General features: G+C 35.6%; 1 pseudogene across 1 annotated transcript; it reads left to right on the forward strand.

Moving 5' to 3' along the window:
- The first annotated feature begins 502 nt into the window (after window positions 1-502).
- LOC146929008 (uncharacterized) lies at window positions 503-4,011 on the forward strand (annotated as a pseudogene). The gene is made up of 2 exons (XR_015005918.1): window positions 503-3,075; window positions 3,632-4,011. The product of XR_015005918.1 is annotated as an uncharacterized LOC146929008 (transcript).
- The last annotated feature ends 11,212 nt before the right edge of the window (window positions 4,012-15,223 follow it).

Raw genomic sequence — 15,223 nt, forward strand, 5'->3', positions numbered from 1 at the left:
AGATGCATTTTTATAATATACTTTCTTCTTATGGTCCTTAAAGGGTGCCCCTGGGGCACTCTTTAACATTTTCCTAAAATAATTAGAAAAAAATAGGAGTGTGTTAAATATTTAACATATTGATACCAGTAATACCTATTAATGTTTTGATATTTTAAATAATGTTTCCAAAAAATATATATTTTAAATAATTAATAAGGTTTTGTCCCAAAAAAAATTAATCAAGGTGGCAATATTATAATCATAAATGCATATATGCAGCTCTTCACATTATTTTGGAGGAGATTCTTGAGGTTCACTGGAGGAGACTCCTATCGAAGAAACTTAATATTAAAAGAGGCACTAAGTTTGACCAAAAAATCGGCACATTGTTTCCCTTTCCTTAGGGTGTGATTAACCATAACATTTCTCTCCTCCAATGAAGAGTAGCTCTCTTTTTGTTCTTTTTTCTTATTTTGTTTTAGCCTCGTACAACAACAAAAAAAACTCTTCATTGAATAAATACAGCAATTGAAGAAGTCATTTTCTGAATTTTGTAATCACCAAACAATGTCCAACCTTAACCATAATCATATGCATACATTTCCATTTCAAGCTACTGTGTTGGTTTCTTTGTTGCTAGCTCTATGCCAAATCACTTCAGGGCTAACACAATTTGAAGCCTTGTTAAAGTGGAAACAAAGTCTCCCACAACAACCAATTCTTGATTCATGGATCATTAACAACTCTAGTTCAACACAAACACCATGTTCATGGAGACGTATCACTTGTGATTCAGAAGGAAGTGTCACAATCATAAACTTGGCATATACTGGACTTGAAGGTACTCTTGATCACTTAAATTTATCAGCTTTTCCAAACCACCTTCGTCTCGATCTCAAAACAAACAATCTTACCGGTGTCATACCTGAAAACATCGGTGTTCTTTCAAAACTCCAATTTCTTGATCTTTCTACAAATCATCTCAATGGAACTTTGCCTCTTTCTATAGCCAATTTAACTCAAGTTTATGAGCTTGATGTTTCACGAAACCATGTATCAGGTATACTAGACCGTCGTTTGTTTCCTGATGGCACTGATAAACTCAGTTCTGGGTTTATCAGCATCAGGAATCTACGTTTCCAAGATACCCTTTTGGGCGGTCGATTACCAAACGAAATAGGGAACATAAAAAACTTGACTAAACTAGCACTTGATGGAAACAATTTCTCTGGTCCTATTCCTTCTGCTTTAGGAAACTGTAAACATTTAAGCATTTTGAGATTGAATGAAAACAAATTCTCTGGCTCAATACCACCAAGTATTGGCAAATTGACCAACCTAACTGATGTAAGGTTTTTCACCAATAACCTAAATGGCACTGTGCCACAAGAATTTGGAAACCTTTCATCTTTGGTTGTTTTACATCTTGCTGAGAACAATTTCATTGGTGAGTTATACCACCACAAGTTTGCAAAGGTGCCAAACTTTTGAATTTCAGTGCATCCTTTAACAGTTTCACTGGTCCAATTCCGATAAGTCTTAGAAACTGCCCTTCTTTGTATAGAGTTAGACTTGAACACAACCAGTTAACTGGTTATGCAGATCAAGATTTTGGAGTTTATCCAAATCTTACTTACTTGGATTTCAGCTATAATGAGGTTCAAGGTGGTTTATCTTCTAAATGGGGTTCCTGTAAAAACTTGCAATTCCTGAATATGGCTGGTAATTCAGTGAATGGAAAAATTCCTAGTGAGATTTTTCAATTGGAACAATTACAAGAGCTTGATCTATCCTATAACCAATTATCAGGAACTATTCCTCCACAAATTGAAAATGCTTCAAATTTGTATCTTTTAAATTTGGGTGGAAATAGGCTTTCTGGTAAGGTACCAATTGAAATTGGAAAGCTTTCGAATTTGCAACATTTAGACCTATCAATGAATGCATTTTTAGGAGAAATTCCAATTCAGATAGGTGATTGTTCCAATTTGCTGAATTTAAATTTGAGTAACAATCACTTGAATGGCACAATTCCTTTCCAAATTGGAAATCTTGGATCATTACAAGAGTTTTTGGATTTGAGTTACAATTCAATTTCGGGGGAAATTCCTTCTAATATTGGTAAGCCTTCAAATCTTATAAGCTTGAATATCTCAAACAACAATTTGTCAGGTCAAATACCTAATGAAATTAGTGGAATGTTGAGTTTGTCAAGTCTTCACCTCTCTTACAATCATTTGGAGGGCAATGTTCCTAAGAGTGGCATTTTCAAATTAAACTCTTCTCGTGCACTTGACTTGAGCAACAACCAAGGTCTATGTGGTAGTTTCAATGGTTTGACACCATGTAATGTTTCATCAAGTAACAAAAAAAAGGTTGTGATTCCAATTGTTGCTTCTTTAGGAGGTGCACTTTTTCTTTCATTGGTATTTGTTGGCATATTTTTGTTATGCTACAAGAAAAAATCAAGATCTTTAAAAAAGTCTTCATTTAAGATACCAAATCCATTTTCAATTTGGTACTTCAATGGAAGAGTTGTATACAACGACATAATTGAAGCTACCAACAGTTTTGACAATAAGTATTGCATTGGCGAAGGCACATTTGGAAATGTTTACAAAGCCGAACTGAAAGGAGGTCAAATATTCGCGGTTAAAAAGCTGAAATGTGATGAAGAAAACTTAGACACTGAGAGTATAAAAACATTTGAAAGTGAGGTTGAAGCTATGACAGAAACAAGGCACAGAAACATTGTGAAGCTTTACGGATTTTGTTGTGAAGGGATGCACACATTTCTTGTTTATGAGTATATGGATCGAGGGAGTTTAGAGGAAATGCTGATTGACGATAAAAGAGCATTGGAACTTGATTGGTCTAAACGGTTTGAGATCGTTAAAGGCGTTGCGAGTGCTCTCTCTTATATGCATCATGATTGTTCTCCAGCTTTGATTCATAGAGACATATCAAGCAAGAATGTTTTGTTATCTTACAATCTTGAAGCTCATGTCTCAGATTTTGGTACTGCAAGGTTTCTTAAGCCAAATTCACCTATTTGGACTTCATTTGCTGGCACATACGGTTATGTTGCTCCAGGTGATATTTTTTAACTCTTATGTTTGAATTCTTATGAAATAAGATTATATGTTTTAGTAGAGGCCAAAGTTTTATGTTATTCAAAACAACTTTTTATTTGAAACAGTATCTAAATTTTTATTTGAATCTAGTTTTCTAAAAATTTGGACAAACGGATGAAAACTATCTTAAAAGTAATTTTTTTAAAAATAGTTTTTTTTTTTCGCACAAAAACTTTAACAACCGACCCCGAGTTTGATTTCCACATCTCACAATGCAAGTCGTACGATCTTAATTGGAAAATCTAGATTGCTCAACTATGTCAACATTTTTATTTTAGTCTTAATAATTCATTTTTCAAAAAAGAAGTCATGTTGATTTGAGAATTTTGTTTTAATTTCTATAATATACATTTTCCTTTGTTTATATTTTAACTTTGATTTAGTTAAAATAGTTTATCTATTTCGGATATGTACTTGTATGTTGTATGATACCATTTACCAATACCATATACCAAAATATTATTTTTCTTCTTGTTTGCTATGTACTAATTTTCACTATCTTCTTACTACTACAGAGCTTGCTTACACAATGGCAGTGACAGAAAAATGTGATGTATTCAGCTTTGGTGTTTTAGCATTTGAGATTCTAACAGGAAAGCACCCTGGTGATCTTGTTTCTTACATACAAACATCAAATGATCAAAAGATTGACTTCAAAGAAACATTTTGAAGAAATTGGAATTGGTTGCAAATTTAGCTCTTTCTTGTTTACATACACACCCTCAATCTAGACCTACTATGAGAAGTGTAGCACAATCTCTAGAAATGGTGACCACATAAAGTTCTTAGTTGAAGTCCTTTACGGTTTTCCTTTGGTCCATTTGCTTGGTATCTAGACACTTATTAACTATAGGCTTTAATTATATCATTGTGATTGCTATTCCCTTTCTCAAAAGGCACCATAAACAATGAAATTATTAGAAACTTTAGAATTATGTAAGGCCATTGCACGTATATATGATTATCTTATGTTTTCTCTAATTCCTATAAAGATCTAAAGCGATAATTTCATAAATACTTTATTGTAACTTTTATAAAAAATAAAAAAAAAATATTGTGACTTTGTTAAAAGTATATTTTATGATAACTCACTTTTTGTCATTTCCATCGCCATTTTCTCCTTTCACACTTCTATCTTTTTAGGAGGAATCAAAAGGTTTTTTTTTTTTTTTTTTTTAATGAATCAAAAGAAGTTACATGATTGCAAAAATTATCTTTATGGAAAGTTGATTTTATCTTGTTTAATTGTAACATATTCGTCATTTATCTTTCTTTTTTTTAAGGAAAATAACTTATATCTTTTTATTAAATATCAAATCAGTAATGCATGCTGGAATTTTATCATAGATACGAAAGCTAGAAAGGAATGTGGTTGCCTTAGCTAACTCATGGGCAACCTCATTTGTTTGCCTCCTAATAAACTCTGTTAACAATACATCAATACAAAATAAAGAAATAGAAAATAGGAAAAACAAAGAAGGCTAGGGTTTCATAGAATACCAATAGTTTTAGAGATTTACTTTTCCCACCCTATGCCCTTCTCACGCGCCCTGCAAAAATTACTAAATTGCCCTCCGAAAAACAAAATCCGGACAATTAACTTTTGGTTCGGATTATATAATTCGGACGCATTCGAAGTATAAAAGGATGTTCACCCCCCATTTTTACAGTTTCACTTTTTACTTACTCTCTCTCCCCCTTTAATCCCAAAATCGGAACTGCAAAAATCCAACCAAAATCGGTGAACTCTTGCTCAAATGCACCACATTTCAATCCTTGACAAACATCACATGGAAGGTTAGTTCGATTTCTGCATACATGCAAGTAATTTGTTCTGTTTTTTTCCTGTGTATTGAAGCAATCCGGAATTCGTTTTCTGGACTGGACTGTTGCAATCCGAAAAATAAATTCCGGAAAGACCTGGTATTTGTTTTGACTGTTTTGTATTGTTTTGTGCTGATTGTGTTGTGTGCATGTTACAGAAGGTTCAACCTCTAATACTCGGTGCATAAGGGAGGCAGGGCATGCTTCCCGTAGGAGAGAGCGATTGCACGTACAATAGACTTATAATTTTTTTTTTAGGGAAAATAACATATATCTTTTTATTAAATATCAAATCAGTAATGCATGCTGGAATTTTATCATAGATCCGGAAGCTAGGAAGGAATGTGGCTGTCTGTCTTAGCTAACTCATGGCCAACCTCATTTGTTTGCCTCCAAATAAACTCAACATGACAGTTTGTTAAAAATTAATTACAAAACTGGATACATGGAGCCAAACTCGGTGATATTTCCTTTGCCTTTGTTAAAGCAATAGACTCCACTTGAGCTGCAGACAACTGCTACAACAAATTGAATATGATTTCTGGCGCATTATCAAAACTATTCAGAGATGGTGCAATTAGATGCCAAACATTAGCAACATTCCATACATCAATGATTGTCTTGCAGTGAAAAAATTATATGGTAGCTATCTTCATGGGGATCATTGTACATGACACAGGCTTATGGACAGTTTACGCCTCTGTTGTTCAACCTTACACATGAAGGAAATCAGTCTCTACATACTCTCCACGCTAGGTTCTTGACTTTTAGATGTACTTTCAGCCTCCATATACCACTCTAGTATCTGGGCTTTTGCAAATGAGCGTTATTGGCGATGTCTTCAATACAAATGCGGTAGGCACTTCTAAATGAGTAGCATGCATTCTTTTCCGCCTTCCAAACCAATCTATCTGAATGTACTTGTTGATATAAGGGAGTGTTTAAAATATTCTGAGCTTTTTATGTTAGAAACAATTGCCGAACCAGTTGTTCATTCCATACCTTAGTACTTTGATCAATCAAATGCTCCACATAATAATATTGGAGGGTGATTGCATCAGGGCCAACAAGCACCATAGCACTGAAAATACTATGCCCAACTGATGATTCTCTGTCATTACTAGTTTTGTAGACACTTTTTCATGTATTTTTAAGGTAATTCATCAAGGTATTCAAGCTGAAAGCACTCAAAAACAAAGATTTCAAGCAAATGGAACACTGGAAAAATCGGGCCCCGATTTTATGAGTTCGGGCGCCGATTTTCACAACTTTGAAATGGTTGTTTTACTGGAAAAATCGGGCCACGATTTGGTAAAATCGGGCCCCGATTTCAGGTTCGTCTGGACGCATTTTTCTTATTTCGGGCCCCGATTTTGAGACTCGGTGGCCGATTTTGAGTTACCTATTTATAGGAAAGTGTGTTTCTAAATTAAGGGTTCACGTTTTTGGAGATCAAAAGGCATAGAAACACATAAGGAGAGATCCAGAGCAACATTGGAGGAGATTTTGAGCAAGGATCATTCATGAATTGTTCTTGTAATCTTTTTTTTATCCCTTTCTCTTGTTTAATTGCTATGTGTAACTAAACCCTCCATTGTTGGGGATGAGTAACCTAGATGAACATGATTGTCATATGACCTAGTTTTTATTATTGATGAAACTCATTGAATTGCTTTTATTATCTCTGTTCTTAATGCTTTTATGGATTGATCACCTTTAAATTGATTTACGGTTTATATTGTGAAACGGAAGTGGAATTTATAAACGCTTTGAGATAAGAAATCCTTGCCTTTGTAATCTAGGAATAGATGCAAACCCTTGGAATCATTCGAGAATCCTTGTTCGTTCATGCTGAATTCTGATCTTAAAACTCACTAAGGAATTAGGTGATTATTTTAGAATTAATGTTTCTGTCACTAAGGAATTAGGGCACAAATTTTATAGAGGATTCGGTAGCAATTAGATGAGTCGATTCAATAGCGATAATTAGGTTGTTAACATGAAATAGTCATCCAGTAAAACTCATCCCCAACACTTTTCTCTTATTAAATTTGAACCATATTTACTTTGCTCAATTTTCAATATTGCGATAAAACAAATCATGTAACCCTTTGTTCGATTAAGTTATAAATAAAATTCAATGGTATAACGCGATCCTCGAGTTCGACACTCGGTCTTACCGATTTAAATTTACTACTTGAACGATTTCGTACACTTGCGAAATTCACCATCAAGTTTTTGGCGCCGCTGCCGGGGATTGTCAAATCACTGTTGAATTTTATTTTCGCTTAATTGAAATTTTTTGCTCTGCAATAAAATTTTTGTTTTTATTTTATTTTCATTTATTAAGTTTTCTAATGTCGAGTTCTAGTGATTTTTTTTCTTCTCCATTGAGATAACTAACCACCGCATAGTATGGAAGAATTTGATGATTATCTTCTTCTACAACTTTCGGAAGAAACTGAAACTTGTCTTCTAACTGCACAATGTCGTATGTTGGAGGGGCAGATCATGAGAGATACATTTGAAAAGGACCTCCTTCGGTTTTTACCTCATAGATTTGATTTTTGTATAGAAGGGCGTAAGAGTGACACTTTTGATTGTTATGTCCCACCACCAGAAGGTGAAGATCTATTGGTTTTGGAAGCACAAGATGAGTTTCTCATGGAAAAAAATAATTGGGAGCAAATGCTACCTATTCAAATTCTTCCCAACGAATCATATGACAGGAATTTTCACATCAAGAATGTTTTGATTGAATTCATGAATAATAATCAAGGTTCAATTGAAAGATTTGAGGGTCAATGTGAAAGGTTATTTGAGCAAGTTGTTGAGTTTGAGAAGCTCAAGATTGTAGATAAATTCAGTGTTGTGCAAAAGAAAGAAGATGAGGGGGAATCAATAAACATTAAGGATGGTCTTGTTGGTAAGGAAACTCAAAAGTCCCAACTTTGGAGAGATTTAGATGTCCAACCAGAAATTCCTCAACAAAACATTCCTAAAAAAAAAAAAAAAATTAGCGACAAGGCAGGGAAAAAGGAAGAGATTGATGAAGTCCTAGATGCCATTTATGCCTTGTTCATTGTTGTCCACTTGAAAAGGATATGGAAGCAACATCATTTATTTTTCAAGTTCATGGAGCTCTTACCCAAAAAAAGGAAGAAGAAGGATGATGCGTTCTTTGTATCATATTTGCCACCTTAACAGTGGTTGATGCGTCAAGCTTAATGACGTAAAAGAAAGCGCTTGATGGGAGGCAACCCATCCATTTCCCTGCTTTGTTATTTGTCTCTATTATTTCTATTTGTATTGAGTCAGACTTGAGAAGTGTCTTGATTATGATTATATGACCCCCTATCTGTAAGTGCATCTGAACTCGTTTGATTTTAATGAATTTACTTTTCTTGAATTTTACTAGTTCAGTAACTCAGATTTCACCAAAGGTTTGTCAAAAGTTCAAAGGAGGTGGTTGCTTGCTTGATTCTTTTAGGGAAGTGTACGGCAGGAAAGATGCTTAGGTAGCCACAACTTCCAGAAACCTCATCTTGTAAGGTTATAGCCTAAATTTATTTTTCAATTTTTACAAATATGAGTGTTTCCATGTAGGTGTTATTTCTGAGATTTGCGATTTTTCTTTGTAATTGATTGGTCATATATTGTACACACTAAGGCAAATTGCTTGTACCTTGAGCCTTTGTAGCCCACCTTTATTTATATTGAATTATCCTTTGTTTAAACCAAGTTGAGCCACTAGGATTTAGACCCCTTGTCTCGGTGACTAACCACATTACAAGCCTAGAGACCTTAGGAATGCACCCAAAAATTTGTTGGAGTTAGGCATGTTTATGTGTGTTATTTTTGAAAAGTTTAAGTTTGGGGTTGCTTTTGGAACTAGCAACATTCTAAGTTTGGGGTAGGGGTGATAGAGAAAGAAAAAAAAAAGAGATCACTTTGTGCTAAAAAGAATATAAGCATGATAAAAATAAGCTGAATTGTGAAACTTGCAGCTCAAAAAAAAAATTGCTTGAAGATAAGTGATCAGTTGTTCAAGTTATTAATAGTTCTCTCTAGTCCCCGGATTTAATTGTGAATTGGTATTATGGTGCGTGCTATGATTTAGATCCGTAGGATGATGTCTAACTCCGTGTTTTTCTTAAACCTACTTTCCAAATTATCCCACCCCAAACCTAAGCCACGTTATAACCTGAAAAGTCCTTAAAAGTGTGTACAGATTATTGACTTTGATTGATGCTTAGAAAATTTTCAAGTTTTGGTAATATAGTAGTTCTACAGGTCGACTGAGTGAACCCTGTTATATTCAATATTGTTGCGAGAAGTTGTGGAATGGATGTGTTACCAAGCAAGTTAGCTCATCATATTGCTAACAAGGGAGATGAACTTTTGACATGATCATTGGTGGAGTAAGTGTTACTTTACTGTTATTTTTCCTTTTAAGTTGGTTCCTTGAGGACAAGTAACAATGCAAGTTTGGGGTTGTGATGACTCTCTGTCATTACTAGTTTTGTAGACACTTTTTCATGTATTTTTAAGGTAATTCATCAAGGTATTCAAGCTGAAAGCACTCAAAAACGAAGATTTCAAGCAAATGGAACACTGGAAAAATCGGGCCCCGATTTTATGAGTTCGGGCGCCGATTTTCACAACTTTGAAATGGTTGTTTTACTGGAAAAATCGGGCCCCGATTTGGTAAAATCGGGCCCCAATTTCAGGTTCGTCTGGAGGCGTTTTTCTTGTTTCGGGCCCCGATTTTGTGACTCGGTGGTCGATTTTGAGTTGCCTATTTATAGAAAAGTGCTTTTCTAAATTAAGGGTTCACGTTTTTGGAGATCAAAAGGCATAGAAACACATAAGGAGAGATCCAGAGCAACATTGGAGGAGATTTTGAGCAAGGATCATTCATGAATTGTTCTTGTAATCTTTTTTTTATCCCTTTCTCTTGTTTAATTGCTATGTGTAACTAAACCCTCCATTGTTGGGGATGAGTAACCTAGATGAACATGATTGTCATATGACCTAGTTTTTATTATTGATGAAACTCATTGAATTGCTTTTCTTATCTCAGTTCTTAATGCTTTTATTGATGATCACTTTTAAATTGATTTACAATTTATATTGTGAAACGGAAGTGGAATTTATAAACGCTTTGAGATAAGAAATCCTTGCCTTTGTAATCTAGGAATAGATGCAAACCCTTGGAATCATTCGAGAATCCTTGTTCGTTCATGCTTAATTCTGATCTTAAAACTCACTAAGGAATTAGGTGTTTATTTTAGAATTAACGTTTCTGTCACTAAGGAATTAGGGTACGAATTTTATAGAGGATTCGGTAGCAATTAGATGAGTCAATTCAATAGCGATAATTAGGTTGTTAACATGAAATAGTCATCCAGTAAAACTCATCCCCAACACTTTTCTCTTATTAAATTTGAACCATATTTACTTTGCTCAATTTTCAATATTGCGATAAAACAAATCACGTAACCTTTTGTTCGATTAAGTTATAAATATAATAGTATAACGCGATCCTCGAGTTCGACACTCGGTTTTACCAATTTAAATTTACTACTTGAACGATTTCGTACACTTGCGAAATTCACCATCACCAACAAAATTGGGTTATGGCCATATTTCGATTCCAAATAGTTTCTATTCGGATAATACCGGGCTTTGAAGATTTTTGAAACTTAACTGTCTGAATCAGTTTGTAGTTTCCAACCCTGTTTCCCAAGCATTACAACATTAAAGGTTGTCAAATCTTTGAAAACCATACCTCCATAATTTTTGTGCACCGATTGTAACACCCTAAACCCTTAAGGCGATAAATTAAGAAAATAATACAAATCAGACAAGGATTTAGATGCTACTTCTTCTATAAGTCCAAACATGCATCAATTTTTTTTTGAAACATCACAGTGAATTAGTACCAAAACATCTCATCAACAGCTAAATAAAATCTCCAAGTATCCATGCCACATATATCATAATACATCACCAAAATAAATCTCCAATCTCAACATACTGAGTGATAAATCTCATAAAGTCATAAATCGTAAATAACAGACAGACACCCTAAATTAGAGCCCGACACTAAGACTCCAAAAGCAAAAGATGAGGTAGCTCCAAAGCTAGCCTCCAACATACTCACAAGCAGAGCAAAGCAACTAATCATGCATGCCGTCTACCCATCCATATGAATAAGGTAGGCGTTCAACCAAACGACCACTTGGGGTTAGATAACATTCCATAATTAAAGTATAATCAAATGAAAGTAAAGTGACATAATTAATTTCAAATGATTAAATAACATGTAACGCCTAATTTGAAAGTGTCTAGAATATTCAAAAGAGCATTATAACTGATATTGGATACATTAATATTTACAATACTGAACCAACATTATGTCGAGTATATAGATACAAAACATCCCAGCCTTATGTTACATAATACTTTTAAACTTCCAAAAGAAACTTATATACACTAAGTCAACGTAACAAGTCTTATAATTATACATATGCATCCTTAAGTCCAACTTCAAGAAAGTTTCCACGAACACACGATCAATCCAAAGCTTTTTCCTTACCTTTACCACGAGTAACCTGTGAACCTGAACAAATAATGAGAGGGATGAGACATAATGCCTCAGTGAGTTCTATCTAGCCCTAGGCTAGTGACAACCTCAGGGAAAAACCTATGGTTATCACATGACTAAAATACAACCTGCCGGTTGATTATACGTGTGTGGTTTTTGCTTGTCTAGACGGTAGTGCATGCTAGATCCGTCATAACTTCCTTCTTAACTCGTTATAGGTTTAATCTTTCTATACGTGCCATGGCGGTTAAGGGGAAACTAAACCGCTATGACAAGTTTCGCTCTACGTGTCAAGGCCTAAACATTACATGATCACGATATGATTCTAAGCCGAACAATTGGGGAAAACCTAAGGTCGTTGTCGGCATAACTTCTTGATCTTACCTTGCTTCTAAACTTATTCATACTAAACATCGCATTACGTACATATGCATATTATAAGTGTTCAAACATTAAGTTAGAGGTTAGCGTTGAACATTCAAGAATATCTGAATTCATTTTACGGATTAGTCCCGGGTGGAGTAACCCCAGAAGTTAATCCCTTACTACCGGTAAAATGCCTAGCAAAGGCGTACCGGACTCCCTTAGTGAACGTGCGGGTCCCTTATGGCTTACCCCATTCCCTTTGGAGAACCTTTTGTTCCCAACCTTGGAAGGTATACAAAAGACACGACACCTTTACTTTCTTAATGGTCTTGACCATAAATGATTCTTATCTTAGCTTGCTTAAACCTCTTGTGATAATGTTATAAAATCGTCACATCTTAGCATAAACAATTCTATGAAAAACTATCTAGCTTCTCGACAAACTATGTCGAGTCTCTATGTTCATTCCCATTCTTAATATATAATTCGCTACCCAATTATGAATCTATAACTTTTCTCGTATGCCTTGCCTTTTTATACCAAATAAGTACTCGCTTCTAGTTTAAGAAATCATTATAAAACCAATGCCTTGGATTCTTGATTTGAGGGGTTTTTGTTAAAAAGGTCGCTTGAAGAAAACCGCTCGAAACGCCCGAACCACCCATGACGAGCAAAACAATGAGGTTACCCCACTGTCTGATCGCCATGGCGAGTAATGTTGTGTGGGAGGCGAGCTCCTGCTCGCCACTGCGAGTTGGGGGCGAGTAAACCCCCAGTTCTAGAGGTCTAGCTCGCCTTGCGAGCTCTCTGCTCACCGTGGCGAGTTATGACAGTCCAGGACTGTCAAAAATGGTATTTTTCACTCAAAAACCTCAAATCCAAACACCCCAAAGCTTATGATAACTCTAGTGATCATTTGGAACCTGAAAAACAGTCATTAAGCAAGTATTCACAAGTATAATGGTACAAGACATAAAAGGGGTAACTTTCTTTATGAGTAAACCCTAGAAATATATGTAGTTTTCTTGCAAGCTTAACACACATGATCCCATGGTTGGAACTAACTAAGAACTCACCTCAAGATGATTTGAAGATAGGCTCACAAGCTCAAGCCTTTGACAACAAAGTTTATCAACAAAACCCTAGATAGAGAAACCTTTGGTGAAGCTTGTTCCAACTTTCTTGCCAACAATCTTAGCCTAATCTCTACCCTAGAGAAGGATTGGAAGATGATTTTAGAGAAGAATCAAGTTGAAGAAAGAGTAGTGGTAACAATTTTTAGAGAGAAGGGAGAGCAAGGAAGTGTAGAAAACCTAGAGAGAGAGTGAGGAAAATATTATGAAGGAAATTTCCCCAAAACCACATAAATATCTTCTCCACGTGAAATTCCAAAAATATCCCTTGCCTTGATGCGCGCATTTTATCGTTATCAGATATTACATCGGTTCCTAATAAGCGGGATATTACATCCTACCCCTTTAAAAAAAATTCGTTCTCGATATTTAGATTATACCTGAGAACAAATGCGGATACTGGTCTAACATCTCCGATTCAAGCTCCCATGTAGCTTCACCATCAGGCGAACCCTTCCATACAACTATCACTATAGGAATCTCTTTGCTCCTTCTGGTTCAGGTTGGAAGGTCAAATCAGATCTCAACTCTATAGAATCTAACTCAACTGGCTGGAAAGGATCCGGAATGAACTTCTTCAGTTGAGATACATGAAACACATCATGTAATCCCGACATAGCTGGAGGTAAAGCTAATTGGTAAGCCACTGGTCTGATACGCTTAAGTATCAAAAACAGTCCCACATATCTTGGACTCAACTTCTTAGTTCTGAACACACCTCTTAAACCCAATTTAAGAGAAATCTTTAGAAACACGTGATCACCTTCATCAAACTCTAAAGGTCTTCGTCTTTTATCCGCGTAACTTTTCTAATGACTCTGAGCTGTTCTCATCTTTTCTTGAATTGACTTAATTTTCAGAGTTGTCTCTTCAATGATTTCTGGTCCAATAATGCTTTTATCTCCCACTTCAGCCCAACACAAAGGAGTTCTGTACTTCCTACCATACAACGGTTCGTAAGGTGCCATTCCAATACTCGAGTGATAGCTGTTGTTGTAGGAAAATTCTATCAAAGGAAGGTGATGATTCCAACTTCCACTATCTTCCAAGACACAAGCACGTAACATATCTTCTAAAGTCTGAATAGTTCTCTCTGATTGTCCATCAGTTTGCGGATGGTGAGAGGTACTTAGCTTCAAACGAGTCCCTAAAGCTCTTTGAAAAGCTTTCCAAAAGTGTGAAGTGAAGATGGGATCCCTATCTGACACAATACTTACTGGTACGCCATGCAACTTAACTATGTCTGAGATGAGCAACTCTGCATACTGCGGTGTCCTGTAAGTAGATTTAACCGGTAAGAAATGAGCTGATTTGGTTAATCTATTCACAATTACACAAATCGAATCATGTCCCTTCTGAGTACGGGGTAAACCTCCTACAAAGTTCATAGTAATGTGCTCCCATTTCCACTGAGGAATCTCCAACAATTGAAGCAAACCCGCTGGCCTCTGATGTTCAATTTTGACTTGTTGACACACAATGCATCTTGCTACAAACTCAGCAATGTCCGTTTTCATGCCAGGCCACCAGTATTCTCTTTTCAAATCTTGGTACATCTTGGTAGCACCAGGATGAATTGAGAAACTACTCTTATGAGCTTCTTCCAAGATCAATATTCTAAGCCCTTAATCACTTGGAACACATATTTTTCCTTCGAACAAAATTGCTCCATCTGAAGCCCTAGAAAATTCTGGGTAACCACTTCTTTTCTGAAGTTCTAAATCATCACCTTGTGCTTGCACAATTCTGGACCGCAAATCGCATGAAACTTCCAATTGGTGTAACCATATACCATTGGCATCCTCTATGGCCTCAAGGTTAAGGTATTTAACCTTCTCATACATCTTACACACGTGCATCATAACCTTAGCTTGAGCTATGGCCTTACGACTCAAGGCATCCTCCACAACATTGGCCTTTCCTGGATGGTATTTCAATTAAAAGTCAAAGTCTTTTAGATACTCCATCCAATGTCTTTGTCTCATATTCAAGTCCCTTTGATCGAACAAATACTTCAAACTTTTATGGTCACTAAATAACTCAAATTGAGCTCCATACAAGTGATGCTTCCAAATCTTCAAAACGAAAACTATGGCTGCCAACTCCAAATCATGAGTGGGATAGTTTTCTTCATGCATCTTGAGTAGTCTAGATGCATAAGCTATCACATTGTT

The sequence above is a fragment of the Medicago sativa genome, chromosome 4 (assembly GCF_051527215.1).
Source record: "Medicago sativa cultivar Bolivia chromosome 4, Bolivia_mono, whole genome shotgun sequence".
In the NCBI taxonomy this organism is placed as follows: domain Eukaryota; kingdom Viridiplantae; phylum Streptophyta; class Magnoliopsida; order Fabales; family Fabaceae; genus Medicago; species Medicago sativa.